Raw genomic sequence first — 19,057 nt, 5'->3', positions numbered from 1 at the left:
TGTGTAATGGGAGATTATCTAAAGACCAGCCTGCTTCAAACAACTTTAGGGGCCATAACTGGCCCTCACTTACAGATTACATCCTTATCTCGTATACTGCTTGGGCCCCGGTAGAGAATTTTGAGATTCAACCTAGAGTGGAGAGTGACAATTATCCCTTGAGAGTACGAATCAAAGCTGAAGGGATAAGGAGCGGCAGCCACAGCAAATCAATATGTAGAGGAGACGCCAAAAGCCTCTACCGGAAGTTCCGCCCGTAAATTTCCTATATGTTGGGAACCGGAAATAGTGATAAGTAAGACACCTGTAATGATTCCTAGAACACAAGCAGCCTTTGAAGCAAATTATCCATAAAGAAGACCATTCTTTATGTATCCACGAAGAACTGACAGCCTCTTGGGAAAGATCCCTGAAGAGCACTTAAAGACGGATGAAAGAAGAGACTAGTGACGTCAGATGAACAAAGTGACACACCTCAGAAGAGATGACAAGAGAGAAGATGAATAGATCATATAGAATCTGTTGACGAAGTAAGAATCAAGTAAACTTTCATATGCAGAGTGAAGATCGCACGTGTGAAAAGCATGGAAGAAAATGACAACCATTTTATAATTGTACAGATGCAGTAACTTAAGTGGAATATTCCAGAAGGGTACAAACATGCCAACGAATTATAAAGGGCCACGTACGAAGGAGACCTATAGTTTAGAAACCCAATGAGATGTTGGGCCTCATTATAAGTTTGCCAGTCCGGTAACAACGGTACCGGTAAGCTTGCTGGTACCGTTGTTATCGGACCGGTAAACTACGAGATCTGCTTGTGGGTACCGGCACCCACGAGCACAGCGTGTTGGATGCACCGGCTCCATTCAGAATGGTTCTGGTGCATTCGACCTCCCCATTCCCATTGAGCACTATGGGGCTCAAATGGGAATGGGGAGCATTTTATTCCGGCGCCCGCGAATGGGCAATTACCGAGTCCAGCGGGGCCGTAATGACCCGGTAATTGCCTATTAGCGGGTGGCAGAAAAAGTCGCTAGTTTGGCGGCAGCCTGCCAGTGTTAACGGCAAGACTACAGCCAAACTTGTAATGCGGCCAGTTGTGTGTTTTATGACTCTAACAATGACCTGCACTAGGGGTGGGCAGAGTTGTCCACCTGACAGTAGAGACCCAATCACAACACCAAACCTCTTAGAAAATATACCTAGATGTTTCCCGTTACCAACCACCACATATGTTTCTTAGTTTGCCACGTAGGATGACGTCACTGATGACAAATATTTACAATATAATCATGTTTTTTATGAAATGCGAACGAGACCTTACTACCGGACGTCGGATGATGTCTGTTCTACTCCCTGTTTTAGATAATTGTTTTTAAAACAGACAAAGTCTTTTGCCATCTTCTCGATTTTATTATTGATGTTTGAGTCATTTCTCCATCCCGATCCACCCTGTAGAGTGTTACCTCGTCTTAAAGGACCTAAAACGGTTCTCATACATGCTCTAAGCCTATTAAAAGGAGGCCATGCACATAAAGCAGTGAAGTGGGCAAAAGTGTTGGAGCAAAATGTTAAACCCTTACTCTATACAGCAATCATCTCAGACATAGAAGTAATCTGTGACCCTGTATCTAATATTTGTGTGTATTACAAGTTCATAAGTGGCTAAAAGAAAACATGTTCCCTCACATTGCGGTATCTAAGGGCACAATTAAAATGAAAACCGTCAGCAATAATGAATTGTATCATGGAGAGTGACGAGAGGCAAAAAAGAAAATCTTGGGCTGTGTAGACTTTGAGTTACGATGTGCACGCATTGAATATAAAAAAATAACATCTTTAAAAAAAAAGTGAATTTGTCAAGATAAATGAAGAAGCATGTCAGAGGCCTTGGAGAATAAAAATGATGTGTTATTTTTGTAACTTGTAACTAACAAGGACCTGAAGCGTAACCAGACACACAAATGCTGTACAGGAGCAGAGGATTGGTCAGGGATGTCATTTCACCAAAATGCCAGGCGTTGCGGAAGTGGCATCACACGACCCTTGACCTCTGATGACATCACAGGAAGTGATGTCATTTGACCCCAAAGTGACATCACAGGAAGCAATGGAACACAACCTTTCACCCCTCGACAAAACAGGAAGTGGCATCACATAGCATTGTTTTTTAGTACACCAGGAACAATATGGTTACGATATCACTGTAAAATGATATACATTTCACAAAAGAATGGATCACCATATGTAGTGTTAATATCAGTGCGTATAGGCCCATATTACCAAATCACTGTGAATGCAAGCAGACGTCCAAGGCCAAACGATAATGATACGTTAATATATAACACTTACGCTTAAGAGCTTCATATAGAACAGATATACATACAATATCACCCAGCCTGTGTTGGTACTCATTTATCAACCTCAGTAGGATGAAAGGCTGAGTTGACATTGTTGGGAGTAGAAAATGCAACCTGCAGATCACTCACACATTGCAGCAGCTAGCGCTCAACCCACTGAGCTTTCTTACCGTCTATAGTTATCAGAAAACCAGCCACTGCAGAAAATAAGAGCCACATGCTGCTGGCCACAGCCCGTGAGCCTCAATCTAAAAATGTTTTTTTTTGTAAAAAATGTTTTTGTTTTTTTAGCCATGGCATGGGAGACCACAGGGGTAGCAAGGGTTTAAGAACTTGTATGGGGGCAGGGAGGGAGAAGCTGTTCCCAGTTTGACAAATAATGAGGTTGTTCCTTTGAGCGACGATAGGCTGTGCATAACAAAAGGAGATGTAGAGCGGCCAATTAAATCCCCAAAAGGTGGTAAAGAAGCAGGGCCAGAACTCATCCGTACGGATTTGTCTGAGGATGAGGTGGATATTTGGGCACCATTGTTATGTAGGATATTTAATACTGCCTTAAGGAAAGTGATCCCTGAATGTTGGCGTAAAGGCTACTATAATTCCCTTATATAAAAAAGGCGGGAGGAACAGCTAACTATTGCCTGATATCGCTCCTTGACAGCACAGGTAAACTATTTGGGAAGATTATACTAAGCTATCTTCAAGAGTGGGCTGAAGGCAATAATGTCATAACTGAACTTCAGGTGGGTTTCAGAAAGAAGAGAGGAACCATTGATCATTGCTTCCTGTTACATATCCTGATACAGAAATATACAGTATTAAAGCGAAATAAATTATACGCTTCATTCCTCGATTTGAGGACAGCAGATGTTGCAGTATCAGCGTGGATTACACCCTTATTGAAAAAGGAAAATCTTGACCCAGCGAACAACGACAATTACAGGCCAATTACCAACGTGCCATATGTTCTCAAGATAATTGACAAACTTGCCTATTTACAGTTACAAGCCCATGTCGAAAAATATAACATCTTGGGTATCCGTCAGTCGGGCTATAGGGCTCGTCAGGGGACTGAGACAGCAATGCTAGATCTTAAATCTACCTTAGCTAGCATGGCTGATAATAATCAAGCTGCTTTGCTCATGTTATTAGACCTCTCCGCAGCCTTCGACCTAGTTGATCACAGCTTACTGGTGTCAAGGCTCGGAGAGGTCGCCAACTGCTCCGTAATTGCATCCAGATGGATTGCTTTCTTTCTGGGTCCCAGAATGGTGAGGGTCTGTGTTGGCGATAATCAATCTTCTCCAATATCTCCGACATGCGGAGTTCCTCAGGGCTCATGTATATCGCCTCTGCTTTTCAATCTTAATATCCGTCCCCTTCTTGACCTCTTAAACAAATTAGGAGTGCAATACACAAACTACGCTGATGATACTTAGGTGGTCATACAGCTGAGTGGCTCCTATAGCAGCGATACAGTAACCATCAATAAAATATACAAAGCCATACAAGACTGGATGGCCTGCAATTCTCTTGCCCTGAATGACCAAAAAACTGAACTCCTCATCATGGCATCAAAAAACACTTGGGCGAAACTCAACTCCAACTATGCTAGTTTCCATATTGCCGACAATACCATTCTCGTCCAGAAGAAAGTCAAGACCCTGGGTGTCGTTCTTGACAAAGAACTCTCTATGAAGTCCCATATCTCCATCATTAAATCTAGCTGCGGTCTTATAAATAAAAGAATAGGCTATATTCGACCATTCATTTCGGAAGAAAACTGTGCCCTTCTGTCCACTGCATTGATCAATTCAAGATTGGATTATTGCAACAGCCTCCTAGTGGGCACCACAGCCTCCAACATCCAATCATTACAAGTGGCTCAGAATAATGCTGTGCGTAATATCTTCAATCAGTCCCGTCGTACACACATCTCCACTTTTAGGAAAAAACTTCACTGGCTTCCCGTTAAACATCGGATAACGCACAAGATATTGACCACGACCCACAAATACCTCAGCCTCTGTAGCCCTACTTATTTGTCAGCCCGCATTAGCATTGAATCCAACGCGAGGAACCTTGGTTCATCCTCTGCCACTATTCTCAAGCATCCAAAATACAGGACAGCCAAATTTGGAGGCACCACTCTTGACGCTCAAGGTCCCCTTCTATGGAACAAACTCCCAGCCCAGATGCGGCAGATCCAGGACTACTCTGTATTCAAACGTGCTGTAAAAACCCACTTCTTCAATCTGGAATAACTCATTGACCCTTCTTCTTTCTTTGCCATGTGTGTTTGTTTGTTTTGTTCAGTTTTATGTGCGCCCTGAGGCCTACTGGCATGTTGGCGCATTACAAGAATTAAAATAAATAAATAAATAAAATAAATATCAAGGGAAACATTGTGGAAACTGTTAACATTGTGAAACGCTTGCGCATATTTGGTTGGGATAATCAGCCTCCTCTATTCAAGAAACAGTGCTGTGGTTCGCTATGGCTTAGGGGGTTAGGGAGCCAAAGCCTCTGATGTCAAAAAGAGGGCAAGGCAGGGAGGCACACTGGCACTTCTTTCATTCAACCTGTACATACAAGAGATAATAGGCTGCTAAGGGAGTGCCAGAACTGCCCCAAAATGGCCATGGATAAGTATCCCGGAGTTATTTTATGCAGATGATGCTGTTTTATTGGCAACAACTCCTCAATGCCTGGAAAAAACGCTGGCGATATCTGCTACTATATGTAAAGAGCGGAAGCTGCATTTGAATATCGACACATCGAAGACAATGGTCTTCAAGCCCTGATTCGTGACATCTAAGCCCCTAGTGTTGAAGGTGAACTAAACCTAATTAGATCAAGTCAAAAATGTTGACTAAACAGGGGTTTGCTTTCAAGAATCAGAGGGATGGACAGCTCAGGTAAAACGGTCCATTATTATCCTAGAAAAATTTGGGGGGGGGTCTATTCAGGCTCTCCATGCTAGTCATGGAAGAGGAGCATTATCAGTGGCACTGGATCAATATGGGAAACAGGCCATTCTGGCTGCTTTATATGGGGTGGAGTTACGGGGGTCTGCCAATTTGGCAAAACTATCAACTAATGGATTAAAAGTTTTGAAAAAATTGGCTCTTCTACCTAAAAGCACCCCCTCTGCACTGCTACTTCTGGAGCTCAAAATGACCCCACTGGCCACATTGACATCCATTAGCACAGTAATTTTCTGGCTAAGACTTTGGAACCAGGAAGAACTGGAGAAAAATAGAGATGCCTTACACCATTTGATGTCATTGGATGGTGGGAAAACAATAGACTGGTTATGTCACGTAAAAAAATAAACTCTCTTTGAATTAGGCGGTGGTGATTTATGGGAAAATCCTCAAAACCAGGCGAGCGGAGTAAGGAGAGTGCAAAGGGTTCAAGTGGCGCAAAGAGCAAAGGACCAGTTGATGGCCGGCGCCCTGAAGTTAAAATTAGGCCCTGCATACCTTGAGCTGATGATCCCCATCGAAAAGTATATCTAGACCTAATAACTCCCCCGTATGAAAGCCCCTATACATGCGGGTGAAATTGGGAACTCTTCCAGTGGCAGCTTTTACACACATCTGGAAAGAACCCTCCTCAGATCTATACATGATGTGCGTGGGAAAAGACAGAATCAATGATACATGTTATGTTAATGTGTAGAAAAACAAAGCATTTGCGTCATATGTACCTGAGGCCAGTATTGCGGGAAGCAGGGGTGAGAGATACAAGAACATAAATGTTATTTTTGCGGCAGTGCACCCTCCCTCATACGGTTTATGCTGTAGCCCGATACACACATAGGTCTTGGTTACGGAGAAAGAAGCTGTTGAATATCGTTATGACAATGTAATTGGGTTATAATCAGTGCAGCGGCAGCGAGCGGGGCTCTCCTCTGCGCCTTGTTCTTAAAAGGTTGTTCAATGCCTTAAGTTAAGATTTATATACTGTCAACTTTGATATTTATTATATGAATTGTATGTATTGTATTGTATTTTATGCATTGACTTGAAGATTTTATATCGAATAAAAGTGTGTTAACTGACTGATCACTTCTTTGGTTGCAGTACCGGTGATCACCAAGGTGGCACAATTGGAGATTGTTTCCGTTTCTCACTTGATCGGTCTTGGACCGCCTGACCAAGATGTTGGCATGATTGATGCTGATGCCTACATGAGTCAATATCAGTGCCATGAGGCTGAGGTCGTTCTGGGATTTGGTACTCATCATACTGATGCTTAGAGCCCCAAAGAAGCAAGTGAAGAAGGTTGCAGCAACAAGAACAGCCTTGCACAGGGATCTAAATGTTAAATGAAAGCTTCCCAAAGCAGTTGTAATCTTTCAAAATCAATCTGAGCCCTACAGCTCCTCTGTCTGAGATCTGGCCAGGCCCAAATCTTCAGTGTGGCTACTGCAGGATCTGTCTTGCCTTCCAGTGTTACATTCAGAGCCACAGCTGCTCAATCACCTCACGCCTGCAACTTGGATATTCACTGATCTCTTGCCCATAAAATAAATTCCTTCATCTTTGACCTGCCCTATGACTGTTCCCAGATTTAGAGAGAGTGCAAATTCCTGAAATGTAACATTGCTCTTTTGGTAGCAGGTCATTTTGCTGGGGGTGAGCAAAAGCTCTGCAAAACCACAGTTGCACAGGTCTTCTGTACCATGCACCACTGTTTGCCATGGAAAGTATTCATCTGGAGGTCCGCTTGGGGACGTGCACCATGAAACCTTCTTACTTGAAAAATAGAAAGGGCAACCACTGCCACGTGTTTGACACTTGACGAATCCCTTCTTCTAAACTCAAAATTTGCATACACGACTACACTAACTGCCTCAATAAGCCCAAGGCTGTAGAGTAACTAGCAGACTGAGAATTGGTGGCCTGCACGACAGACAGTTGTCACACCCAAAGACTACCTTTCCGATTAACGAACGTTTTAGGCCACAGTTGTAAAGAAGCTATGATAGGAAACAACTGTAAGACCATTATGCTCCACAATCATTCATTCCTGTGTCAAGCATTGGGTAAAGGTGCAGCATACCATGCTGCACCAAGAATGGCTCGAACATACTGCTCCCAGCCGGCATCCGGTGATGTTATTCCCATATATATGGTCACCATGCATATGGTCGCCGGGAAAAGGCAGTGGCGACTATAATTATGGTGACCATATATATGGGGTCAACGGGAGCAGAGGCTGCAAGGCTGTCCTCCGCTACCCATGATAAAAAAAAAAAAACACAGCCATTTTTGCCCGACATTTTCATCAGACAACATTTTTTGCAGGGACCTTATCACATGGAACCTCCCAGCCGCATCTGTGAATAGTTGTAGTTCTCTGTTGCGGAGCTAGGGGCATTGCCTTAGTAGCGCCCCTTTAATGTGAGTGAGGAAGTCCAACCACATGCCCATGTCCTCTAATTGAACAGCACCCAAACAGATAAAATGGTGTTTCTAATATGCGGAAGATGATGCTCATGCCAATCACCTGGCAAAAGCCCAACCTGAGGGAACAAGGCGAGCTGCCAAGTGGAGTTTATGCAGAAGAACCTGCAAGAGCCATTGTGGCTTTCTCTTTGGCCAAGACCAAGTATATATCATGGGCAAAATCCTCCACTGTATCTGCTGGTAGCCTGTAAAGGCCCCCTGTCAATTTCAATCACCAAAATGTCAGGATATCTGATGGGCCTTGAGTTTTGATAGTGGCAAGAGGAATGCAAAGCCCATCTGTCAGGCACGAATTGGTGTCCTTTCTTCCCACAAAGAGGAAATCATCCAAAAAAATGGATCTTGCCCCTATTGGTTAAATCCAGTGCACTACCCTCTCCAAGCAACAATACATGTTTCACAGTATGCACACAAAACAGAGCAGCTCATAGGCATACATCTATCAAACTACAAGCAACCCAACAAATACAAGTGGTTGTGATTATCTTGCAGGTGTCTGAATTCAGATTCAATATCTACCTGTTCAAGACCCGCACACATCCTTGCTTTCCTTACAAACTCAACAGTCTTGTCAAATGAGTTGTATTGCACAGATGAATGCCCCATATCCAGCCAGTCATTGAAATAATCCCCCTTGGGGTACAGCATATAGATCTTTTTAAGGTGGTTAACACCTTGTCGGCTAGAAAACCTACTGTTGACGTTATTCCTGCATCTCAAGATTGCTCTGATTCTTTGGCTACATATTTTATTTGTAAGATTGACAAACTGCAGGATCTTATCTCAGTTGATTGTAATCTGATTCTTTTGCTGCGGCCCCTTTGGGGACTACGCCCTCTACCGCTGCTTTGTGGGACTCTTTTCCGCTTTTTACAGATATTGATGTTTTTACTGCTGTCACTAGTATGAAATCCTTTTCTCCTGCAGAAGCTCTGCTGCCTGTGGTGAAGGATATTCTCCCCCAGATTCTACATCATTTGCATCTGCAGTGAATCTTTCGTGCTCTACGGGGTTTATTCCTCCTGTACTTAAATGCGCAACTGTGATCCCCTTTTGAAGAAGCCGGCTCTCGACCCTTTAGTCCTTGCTAATTTTCACCCCATCTTTCTTCTGCCTTTTAATATTAAGTTTCTTGAATATTTGATGTCCCCACTGCTGGTGAGGTTCTGTGAGTCTACATCTTTGCTTGATACTTTCCAGTTGGGTTTCAGACCTGGCCTGGGCACCGAGACCGTTCTGGTCTCAGTGCTCGACAATCTTACGCTTATTGCTGATCAGGGTGGAGTAGCGGCTCTGATCTTGTTAGATCTCTCTGCCGCCTTTGATACTTTCGACCACTCCATCCTGATCAGCCGGTTAGCTGTGGCTGGCATGTTAGGTCCGATCCTCCCCTGGTTTCACTCCTGTCTTACCGTTCACAGCGTCTTTTGCTCCAACCTTTTCTCTGTGCGGTCTCAGCTCTGATGTGTGAAGTTCTGCAAGGCTCGGCCCTGTCTCCCACTCTTTTCAATATTTACATTCAGTCTCTGATCGCTCTCATCCGCGGCCACGGCTTTAGATGCTTCTTGTATGCTGACGACACGCAGATCTTGGTTAGGCTGGACCTCCTTTAACCAGCCCATGCCACTCACCTGTGAGACTGCTTGTCTGCCATGGGCTGCTGGATGAGCAAAAACTCCTTAAACTAAACTGAGACAAGACTGAGGTTATGGTTGTGGGCTCCTCATCAGCTTCTTCTTTGTGGACACCTCCTTTTTGGCCTTCTTCCTTTAGTCCCTTTCCTGCTGTTTTTCCAGTGGTTAAGAACTTGTGTGTAAAGCTATCTGCTTCTTTGTCCATGGCCCCTCAGGTTGATGCGGTCTGCCAAGCTGGCCACTTTCAATTTAAAATTCTTTGAAAGGTCCTCCAATTCATCCCTGCTCACCTGCGAGCTCCAGTGGTCTCTGCCATAGTCCTTAGAAAGATTGACTATTGTAACTCCTTATATCTGGCTCAGCCAGACTACTTGATACAGCGCCTGCAGGTTCTCCAAAATTTGGCCGACCGCCTCGTCACTGGCACCCCTCATCGGGAACATATTTCCACAGTCCTGAGATTCCTCCATTGGTTGCCTGTGGCCAGACGTGTTCACTTCAAATATTTGTGCCTGGTGCATAGTGCTTTCTATGGTGTCGGCCCGGAGTACTTGCAGGAAAAGTTTCGCTCTTATGCTCCTGTTCGTACACTACTATCTGGGGGCCGTTCTCTTTTGGCTGTCCCTAGGATCCATCGTGCTAGGACTGGAGGCCACTCTTTTTTGGTCAAAGCTGTTGTTCTTTGAAATGCTCTTCCAGCCACCTTGCGTGTGGTATCTGGTCATCTTCAATTTAGGAAGGCTCTTAAAACCTTACTGATTTAACTTTTTTTCTTGTGATCCTCGGTTGTCAGCTATAGCTCCAGGTTGCCTTTTGGTGTTGGTTGCGCTGCACCTTTGTGGCGTGAAAAACTATAACATAACATAACATAACCTGCCTATGTTTTCATTCGTTCAATTTCCATCTATATTTGTTCCGTGTACTTAACCATAGCTGGCCGTGTTCTGAGTATTTCTCCATGATTAGGATTTTGAAAATTGCAAAAGCCTTTTTCGGTTATCAATGTTGTGCGTCTGTTTCCCTCTTTTGCGCCTCATCCTTTGAGGACATGTAGTACTTTTTTCGAATCCCCTTTTCTATGTTCTCTCATTTGCTACCAGCTGCATTTGCCAAAAAAAGTTTTTTTTAATTGTTTTCTTCAGGATGGCAATGGACTGGGAGGGGCGATCTGCAGGTGGGAGGTTGATAAAATGCGTGCCTTCTTGTTCTGGATGAGGAGGTTTGAGGGGGGCCATAGTTTAATTTGCTTACTGGGACGTGTCTATGTTGGCCCTCCCCAAACTACCAATGGTGATTGTTCTTTCTGGGTTACCTCAGCTGTAGCCAGAGATCCCCAAAATGAATCCAAAAAAATAAATAAATATAAAAGTCTCGTTAAATGTACTGAGTAACTTCATTAAAACTGGCCAAGTTCAGAGGTGAGGGGCATTTGCACTAGTGGGGTGTAACCCCTTGATGGATTGCTTTGGTTCATCCTTCTGTATATTCTGGGGCTCCTGACTTGGGGAGCTGGGCTAGGTTTCAGAGCTGTGGTGAGTAAATCAGAAGGCACAGACTGGCCTAAAGGGAATACGGCAATGCCTGAATCAAAAACACAAAATGCTATCGTGGGCCAGTTTTCTTGGTCAAACTGGGACAGTTTTTTGGCCAATGTGGGCTAGTCTGATTAGTGACTTTACCATGCAGCTAGTAGTTTTGACCATTGTTGCTGAATAAATATTCTTTAAATTGCATCACATTTGATCAAAAATCTCCCCCTTGGGTACTCCTCAGTCACAAATGGAACGAATTGCCATTTGGAACGGTGGGCCACTTTTTCATTGGAGCCTGAGACAATGTTATGCCCGTGTGTTGATGTCCTCAGTGGGGCTCTTTCTGTTTCCACTGTTCCCCCTGCAGTGTAGTTTCTCTCGGCACACATTGTATTGCAACATTTGTTCACATTACATGAATCCAGTTCAGGTTGCACAGCGAGCTCATTATAATCTTTTTCCATTCAATGGCCTTTAGCCTTGTGTTGAGTCAGGTCCAGTATATTATTTAAACCATTAACAACTTCGGTTTTTCCCTTGTTTATTTGTGGAATAAGATGTGGGATCCGTATCTTCATTCATTACTGACATAAGCCAGTCCACTCGGCCCTGTTATCGTGCAGATGTTGTCTACTTTGCCCTTTCTCACATGAGCCCCTGATCTTCGCACCCGTTCAGAAAACCTTTAAGAGCTGTAAAATAAATGGAGTTTGCAAGAGGGAAGATATGAATGAAGATACAGATGGAAGGAAGCAGGCAGATTGTGCAGAGGCCATTTGCCTAGGCAATACAGATTGCTGCAGAAAGAGCTGGGGGAGGGGGGGTTGGAACTCACAAAGCCTGACCGCAGAGGCTTTGCCCATGTACCACCTGCGCAGGGACCAAGAAGTTTTTCCGACCCTGAACACCGCTCACCTCCAATTGATGATCTCTGTGAACGAAAACAAAGAAGGGACTCATTTCTGGGGGTCACCACTAAGGTGCCCATCCCTCAATGTTCTGCTTACAGGTGAATGGGAATGTGCATATATGAATTACACATTGTACACAGAGCCCACAAATGAGACCTGCAAAACAATTGTGAGCACAACTAGAAGGTGCACACCTATTTTCCAAGCCTTTGTCAGATAATTGTCCTTTTTTGAAACAAGAGAATAGCGTGCATTTTGAAGCAGCACAAGGAACAGGAAGTAACAAAATAAAGCATATTTTTCTTGCATTAGATTATTTTTCCTATTGTCGATTTACTAGTGTGGTGTTAACCCCTCATTATCCTTAAGCTATCAGGCTGAGCGAAGGGAGGGCCTTTAAGAAGGCCCACCGGGCTGTTAACCCCCAGTTCCAGCCCTTCAAATGGGGAGTTAATGCCATTAGCACCTGTCCTTGGGATGGGGCTAATTAAAAGAATGTTCCTTCAGTGAACGGGAGACCTTGCGTCGTCCTGATTGCAGGAGGAAAATACTATTCCAAGATGGCCGCCATGGAAAGGGAAGGCAGGGTTCCCTTCGGTAACCGAAGGGAAGGAGCAACTGCCGCGGTGGCAGTCGCTGTAGCTGAAATGAGGTAAGTGGGTGGAGGGAAGGAAACAAATAAACGTGGATGGAGGGTGGTGGAAGATGGCAGTGTGGGAACCAAATGGCAGGTGGCAAGGAACGCGGTCTGAGATCGCCAGGTTTCCCTGCGTCCCTAGCCACGTGATTGGCTGGTTCCCCCATCAGGGTGCTAATGGCAAGTTGATAGTCTGAAAAACAAACATGCCCTATCCTGTCAATGATAAGTGTACTCTGGCTGTGTGCGGGAGAAAGTCAGTATGGTGGGAAGTGGTGTTTGGTATTAATGTGTGTACTTTGTGGCAAGCATGTCAGACAGCGTTTAAGAGTAATTGTACACGCTGCTTGCCATGCAAGCATGGCAAGCAGCGTGTACAATGGCTCCCTATGGGGATCCCATTGCTTGTGTATAAAGCTGGTGGATGCCATAGGGATCGCCAGCATTTGCAGTGGCAGGACAGTCCATGCCGGCACAAATGCTGGAGCATTTGTGTGGTAAAGAGGCAGGAAGGCGGCGGAAATGCAGGTTGCGTTCAGCCCCTCCTCTCCGCCATACAAATGAATGAAAATGGGGGTTGTTGCCGAGGTCGCGGCACAAAGAAAGGACGCACACACGGAGGCGTAAAAAAAGCTTCTTTATTCTTTCCTTCACTATCAGTAACTGGCGCCCTACGCGCCTTTTCCCACAAACCCCCACTTCCCCGCTCCCACGTCACACTAACACTCCGCCTCCCCAACGGAGGGGGCCAAGTGCCTTTAACTCGTGGAGTGCTGGGTAACACTACCCCCGAACATTATATCCTGACATCAGCTCAACATTCCTCAACAAGTCTCATTGGTTTCTTGATCACTCGTCGGGGCCTCTCATCTTGAGCTGTCGCCTCTAGGACAAGTGGATTGTTCACTCCCTGTCTCGTCCCTCCCGGATCCCCGACCGGAGGGGTCCAGAGGTCCTCTCTCTGCATGCGAGGTTCTGGGGACACAGACCTCCTCGGCTCTTCCGAGCCCTCTCTCTCGATATAGTGTCTAAATTGTTGACAGTTCCTGGTGACGGCTCTATTTTGATCTTCAGCCGTCACCATAGTACCTTTTACTGCGACTACCCTCATGGGACTTGGGGCAAACCGCGGATCTGTCTTCCTGGTTATTGGTTGTTGCACAAGGACGTCGTCTCCTACCTGGAAATCTTTTGTTTCAGCGTGGCGCCTCGCATCAGTGTCACGTCTTGCCTTCTCCTTTGCTTCAGCATCACGTTGGAGCGTGTCAGTGTCAAGCGGTTCTTCACTTGACGGGTTGCGTGGGATGCGGGTTCGCACCTCATAGCGAAACATTAATTCAGCAGGAGTCTTGTTCGTAACTTCATGCGGGGTATTCCTCGAAGCTCTCAGGAGGCGGCACAGTGCTTGATGCGGGTGGACTGCCTCCACCTTGGCTCTTTGTATCACTTTCTTGATGGAAGCCATGAAGCGTTCCGCCATCCCATTCGCTTGCGGGTGTCGAGGGGTTATCTTCATGTGCTTGAAACCCAAATGCATCGCTAGTTCCCCAAACTCGTGCCCGCAGAATGGTGGTCCATTGTCAGACTTGATGGTTTTGGGAACCCCCCACTCGCTGAATACTTCCTCTAGCACCTCTGCCACCTGGGGAAACGCTGTGGTGGAGACCGACTTGACTATGGGGAACCTTGAATGTTCATCTATTAGCAGCAGGAGGTAGTCGCCAGTTTCGGTCGGTCCGTAGAAGTCCACGGCTACTCGTTCCCAGGGGCAATCTGGTATCTGTGTGTGTTGCAGCGGGGGTGGACGTTCCATTGAGGCGGTGCACTGGCACGCATGGCAGTTTTTCACCCATTCATCGACCGCCACATCTAGGAAGGGAAACCAGACATAGCATCTCAACTGTTTCTTGGTGTTCTCCGCCCCTCGGTGACCTTCGTGGGCCGTGCGGACCACCTCGTTTCGTAGTGTGGCGGGAATAACAATCCTGCAGCCTCGTAGAAGAATGTTGTTGTCCTTCACAGCCAGTTCACCCTGCACTCTGGCCAGTCTCGCGATTTCCTGTTTGTTGACGCCCGGATGGGCTAGCATTGCCCTGTGGTGGTCTTTCCATTTGTTGGTTAAAGTCAAACTGATTGCAAGGGCTGTCGTCGGGTCGGCGGCAGATGCGGCGGCCACCCTTTCGAGGGACAACGCCGGTGGTAGCGATCGATCTGCTATATATTGCACATAGGCCACATCTCCTTTCCGCGTCAGCGGGGGCCCCACAGGGTGTCGTGACAGATAATCGGCTGGGTTTAGCTCACCTCCGGGGCGATGGATGATGTCGTAGTTGTACTCTTGAAGCCGGATGCCCCACCGCTCAATCCTTGGTGGCATCTTGGTGTGCGGGTTCCCGAACAGGGATAGGAGTGCCTGGTGGTCGGTAATCAGCGTGAACAACTTCCCGATGAGGAAATTGTGGAAGTGTTCACATGCCCATACTGCGGCCAACTCTCCTTCTCGGCTTGCGAATAAGCCAGCTCCGGCGTGGATAGCGCTCTGCTCGCATAAGCGACCACATGTCTCGGGTTGATGTACGCCCCACTGGTTTGAGCTAGTATGGCCCCGAGGCCGACTGGGCTTGCGTCCACCACCACCTCGGTGTGCCACGCGGGGTTGAAGTAGGCCAGTCGGTGAGCCTCCGTGAGGGCCTGCTTGATGGCAGTGAATGCCTGCTGGCATGCGGGAGTCCACTCGAACACTGTCTCCTTCTGCAGGAGCCTCCTCAACGGGTCGGTGAGGGAGGCAAAATGGGGAATGTATCTCGCACAGTACCCCGCCATGCCGAGGAAGGAGCGGACGTCTGCAACCTGCAGCGGTTCGCCAAGGCCAGTGATTGTGGCAACTTTGTCGGGATCCGGCATCATCCCTTCCCCGGAGAAGATGTGGCCGAAAAATTTAAGTTTCGTCTTGCTGAATCTGCACTTGGAGATGTTGAGCGTGAGACCCGCAGCTTGAAGGGCTTCACACGTGGCGTGCAGCGCTGTGTCGTGGGACTCCTTGGAGGCGCCGAACACAAGTATGTCGTCGCTGTAATTCAGAGCACCCTTAACGGGTCTGATAATTTGACGTATGGCTTCCTGAAAAATCTCCGCAGCGGACGAGATACCGAAATTCAGTCTGCGGTACCGGAATAGACCATCATGTGTCGCAAATGTTGTGATGACTCGAGAGTCAGGGTGTAGCTCCAGCTGATGATAGCCCTGAACCAGGTCGAGCTTGGAAAACATCTGGGCGTTGTTCAACTGCACAATCATGTCTTCTATGCATGGACCCGGGTGCCGCTCCCGCTGGATAGCCGTGTTGGCCACCCTCATGTCCACACATAGACGGATTTTTCCACCTTCTTTGGGTACGACCACCAGGGGGGAGACCCATGGGGTTGGGCCCGTTGCTGGCTCAATAATGCCGTCGGAGAGCAATTGCTGGAGAGCCTCGGACACTGCCTCTTGGAGGTGAAACCCGACCCGTCTGGGGTGTTGCGGCACTGGGCGTACCAGCGGGTCGATGTGTAGCTTGATGGGAGGGGCTATGAGTTTTCCCAGTCCGGTACACAGCTTTGGGAATCTTTCCATTATGTCGTCTTGTGTGATTAGGTTCTGGTTTCGAATGCATGCCATTGTGCTAATTAAATCCTTCGGGTTGTTTGAAGTCGCGGTAATGGCATCACCTGCTTTCACGTGTATCTCGATCAGACCCAGGCGGGATGCTGTGTGGTAGCTGATAAGGCATCTACTCCTGGTGAGCGAGTGAATGACATGGATGGTGGTGTCCACCTGTCATCCATTCAGGAGAAACCGTCGAGCGAATTGTCCCACCGTCTGCAAAGGGGTAGCAGCGCCCCACTGGAAGATTCTTGAATGTGACGGGGCAAGCTGTGGTGGGTCTGACATCCTGCCGTAGTCCTGCTCGCCCATGATGTTCACCGTGGCGCCAGAGTCGATCATGAACTGGAATTGGTAATTTCCCATCTTGATCGGGATTTTTGGGGCTTCCCGCGCCTCTTCGTTATCAACAATGAGATTGACAAACTCGTCCTGGTCATATGGATCATGCGGCGCATTGTAGGCCGCCTCTTGATCTTCATGATAGAATGCCTCAGGCCTTTGTTCCATGGGGGGGTTTTCGTATTCATCCACGAAATGCCTGGGCTGGTCCACCTGGTCTGGTTGCACGTAGTATCCCTGCATTTGGTACTCATCAATTGCTCTGACATATCGTCTCTGGTTTTGCCCTTGTTGGTACTGCCTCGGTTGATTGTATTGTGAGGGTGGCGGCCGAAACGGCGTTCTGGCGGGTGCTTGTGGACGCATCAGGGGAAATGGTATGCCCTCCCTGCATACAGAGTGGAAATGCCCCTCTCTTCCGCAGTTCGTGCACCGTTGGGATAGTGCTGGGCACGACCCGGAGTGTGGGAAGGACATCCCGCACCGATAGCACTGTCTTTGCTGGCGCGGGGTTGGTGCCCCTGGTGCTCTATATTGTTGTGGTCCTCTGTCGCCTTGTCGAGGCGGCTGTATGGCGCCTATGAGTTCATTGGTGTCTTGTTTGGGGTTATTTGTGTTGCTCATGGATGAGGCTTGTGCATCAACTCTCTCGTGTATGCGAGCGAGTTCGCTCACTTCGGGGATGGTGAGAGGCTTTTTCAAAAGTTGTTTCTTGAGTGCAGGAGAGAGACAACCTTCTATCACTCTCAGCCGTATTGCTTCTTCTAGGGAGAAAGCGTCGAACTGGCAGTTAGCACCTTTCACTCTTAGGCGAGTTATGAACTCATCAACAGTCTCGTGTGGCAGCTGGGTGCATTTGTTGAACAGATATCTCTCATAGTCTCGGTTGACTTCAATGATGAGTAGCTTGTCCAGGGCCTTAATCAGGTTGGGGAAAGAGTCTTGTTCTGCCGTCGGGACTGTTTTTACTACCGTCTTGATTTCACCCCCCACGAGGTTGAGAAAGATGTCCCTGATGATGGGGGAGTCACCATCGCCGGACCCCCGCACAAAATGGTGGAAGTCTTCCATCCAGTCAGTCCACCTGGGTCCTTTTGTCGCTTGTGGCGTCATGGTGAATGGCGGGGGCAGCCTCAGCTGTATTGATTTTGCTGCGCGCACAGGCAGCGGGGACCCAGGATTGGATCCCTGGACGCTCATGTCGTCAGGAGATGAGACCTCTGCGATCTTCGGGCGATGTGTGGTTATGGAGACACTGGCGTGCACCCGCAAACTCACCCAAGCGTGCGAAGGCAGGTCCGGCTATGGACCTTTAACGGTGAGAGGTGGCTCACAGACGTCGTCGTTGGCGTGGTCCGTGACAGGGGACTGGAGCAGCCGCCTTGTGTGAGGGCGGGGTTGCCGACATGCGTGAACAGTGGGGACCGCCTGGCGTGGAGGATGCGGTTTACACGTGTCGTTTTAAATAATCGAAGAGGAAAAAAAAATTTTTTTTTTTGTTTTTTTTTTTTTTCTTCAGGTGCGGCCTTGCATGCGGAGGAGGCGCGGCGGGTCAGCGGCCGCCCGCGCGAGCACTGGCGGGTTTCTGCGCCCAGCGCCACAGAAGGAGGAGCAGGAGGAGGAGGCTCCGTGTGATTCCCTGCACGCGAGCCGGGACGCGGCGGACTGCCGCTGGAGGACTCCGGTGTGCGAGGAACAGCCTCGTCGCCAATGTTGCCGAGGTCGCGGCACAAAGAAAGGACGCACACACGGAGGCGTAAAGAAAGCTTCTTTATTCTTTCCTTCACTATCAGTAACTGGCGCCCTACGCGCCTTTTCCCACAAACCCCCACTTCCCCGCTCCCACGTCACACTAACACTCCGCCTCCCCAACGGAGGGGGCCAAGTGCCTTTAACTCGTGGAGTGCTGGGTAACAGGGGTAACGTTAATGGAAGGCGTAAAAGCCTTACACAGGCGTTTATGCTTTCCATTAACGTTACGCCCCCATAGAACATGAGCTCCTAAGTGTGCCTTCTTCCCCACTCCTGGTTGGGGAGCCTTCGAGGAGTGCTGCATTGCGTGGAGTCACTTTGGTGGTGCGACAAAGGAGGCAGCCATTCACCTCAGGTGCATTCTGTAGCTGCTGTTCTGTGAAGGCCCAATGGAGTGGCATTGGGTCCCATGTAGACAGACTAGTTTCTCAGCCAGAATTAGCTGCACGGCTCTGAGCGTTCTTCCTCTCCCCGTCCCAGCACCATCCCGAATTTACGTTTTTGGCTGGTTTCAAACACTTTCACCACTTTTACCAAGGGTTTTTAACACCTTGCCATCTGAAATGCTTGATACACCTGATCTAGCCAGCCCACTCTTTGCGGTGAAACACAGGATTTAGAATTTGGAAGGAGCCTGTAGTGTCGCCTTATGAATTTAGGGATGGGGTAAACTCTTGGGTAGCCTTATAATTGTTAAAGCACATTCTCAGCTGAGCAGGAAATGTCTTGCTTAAATGCAAAATAAATGTTTTCAAATGTAGCCT

The sequence above is a fragment of the Ambystoma mexicanum genome, chromosome 2q (assembly GCF_040938575.1).
Source record: "Ambystoma mexicanum isolate Mex_15411 chromosome 2q, UKY_AmexF1_1, whole genome shotgun sequence".
NCBI lineage: Eukaryota > Metazoa > Chordata > Amphibia > Caudata > Ambystomatidae > Ambystoma > Ambystoma mexicanum.
Note: the sequence above shows the minus strand (reverse complement) of the source record.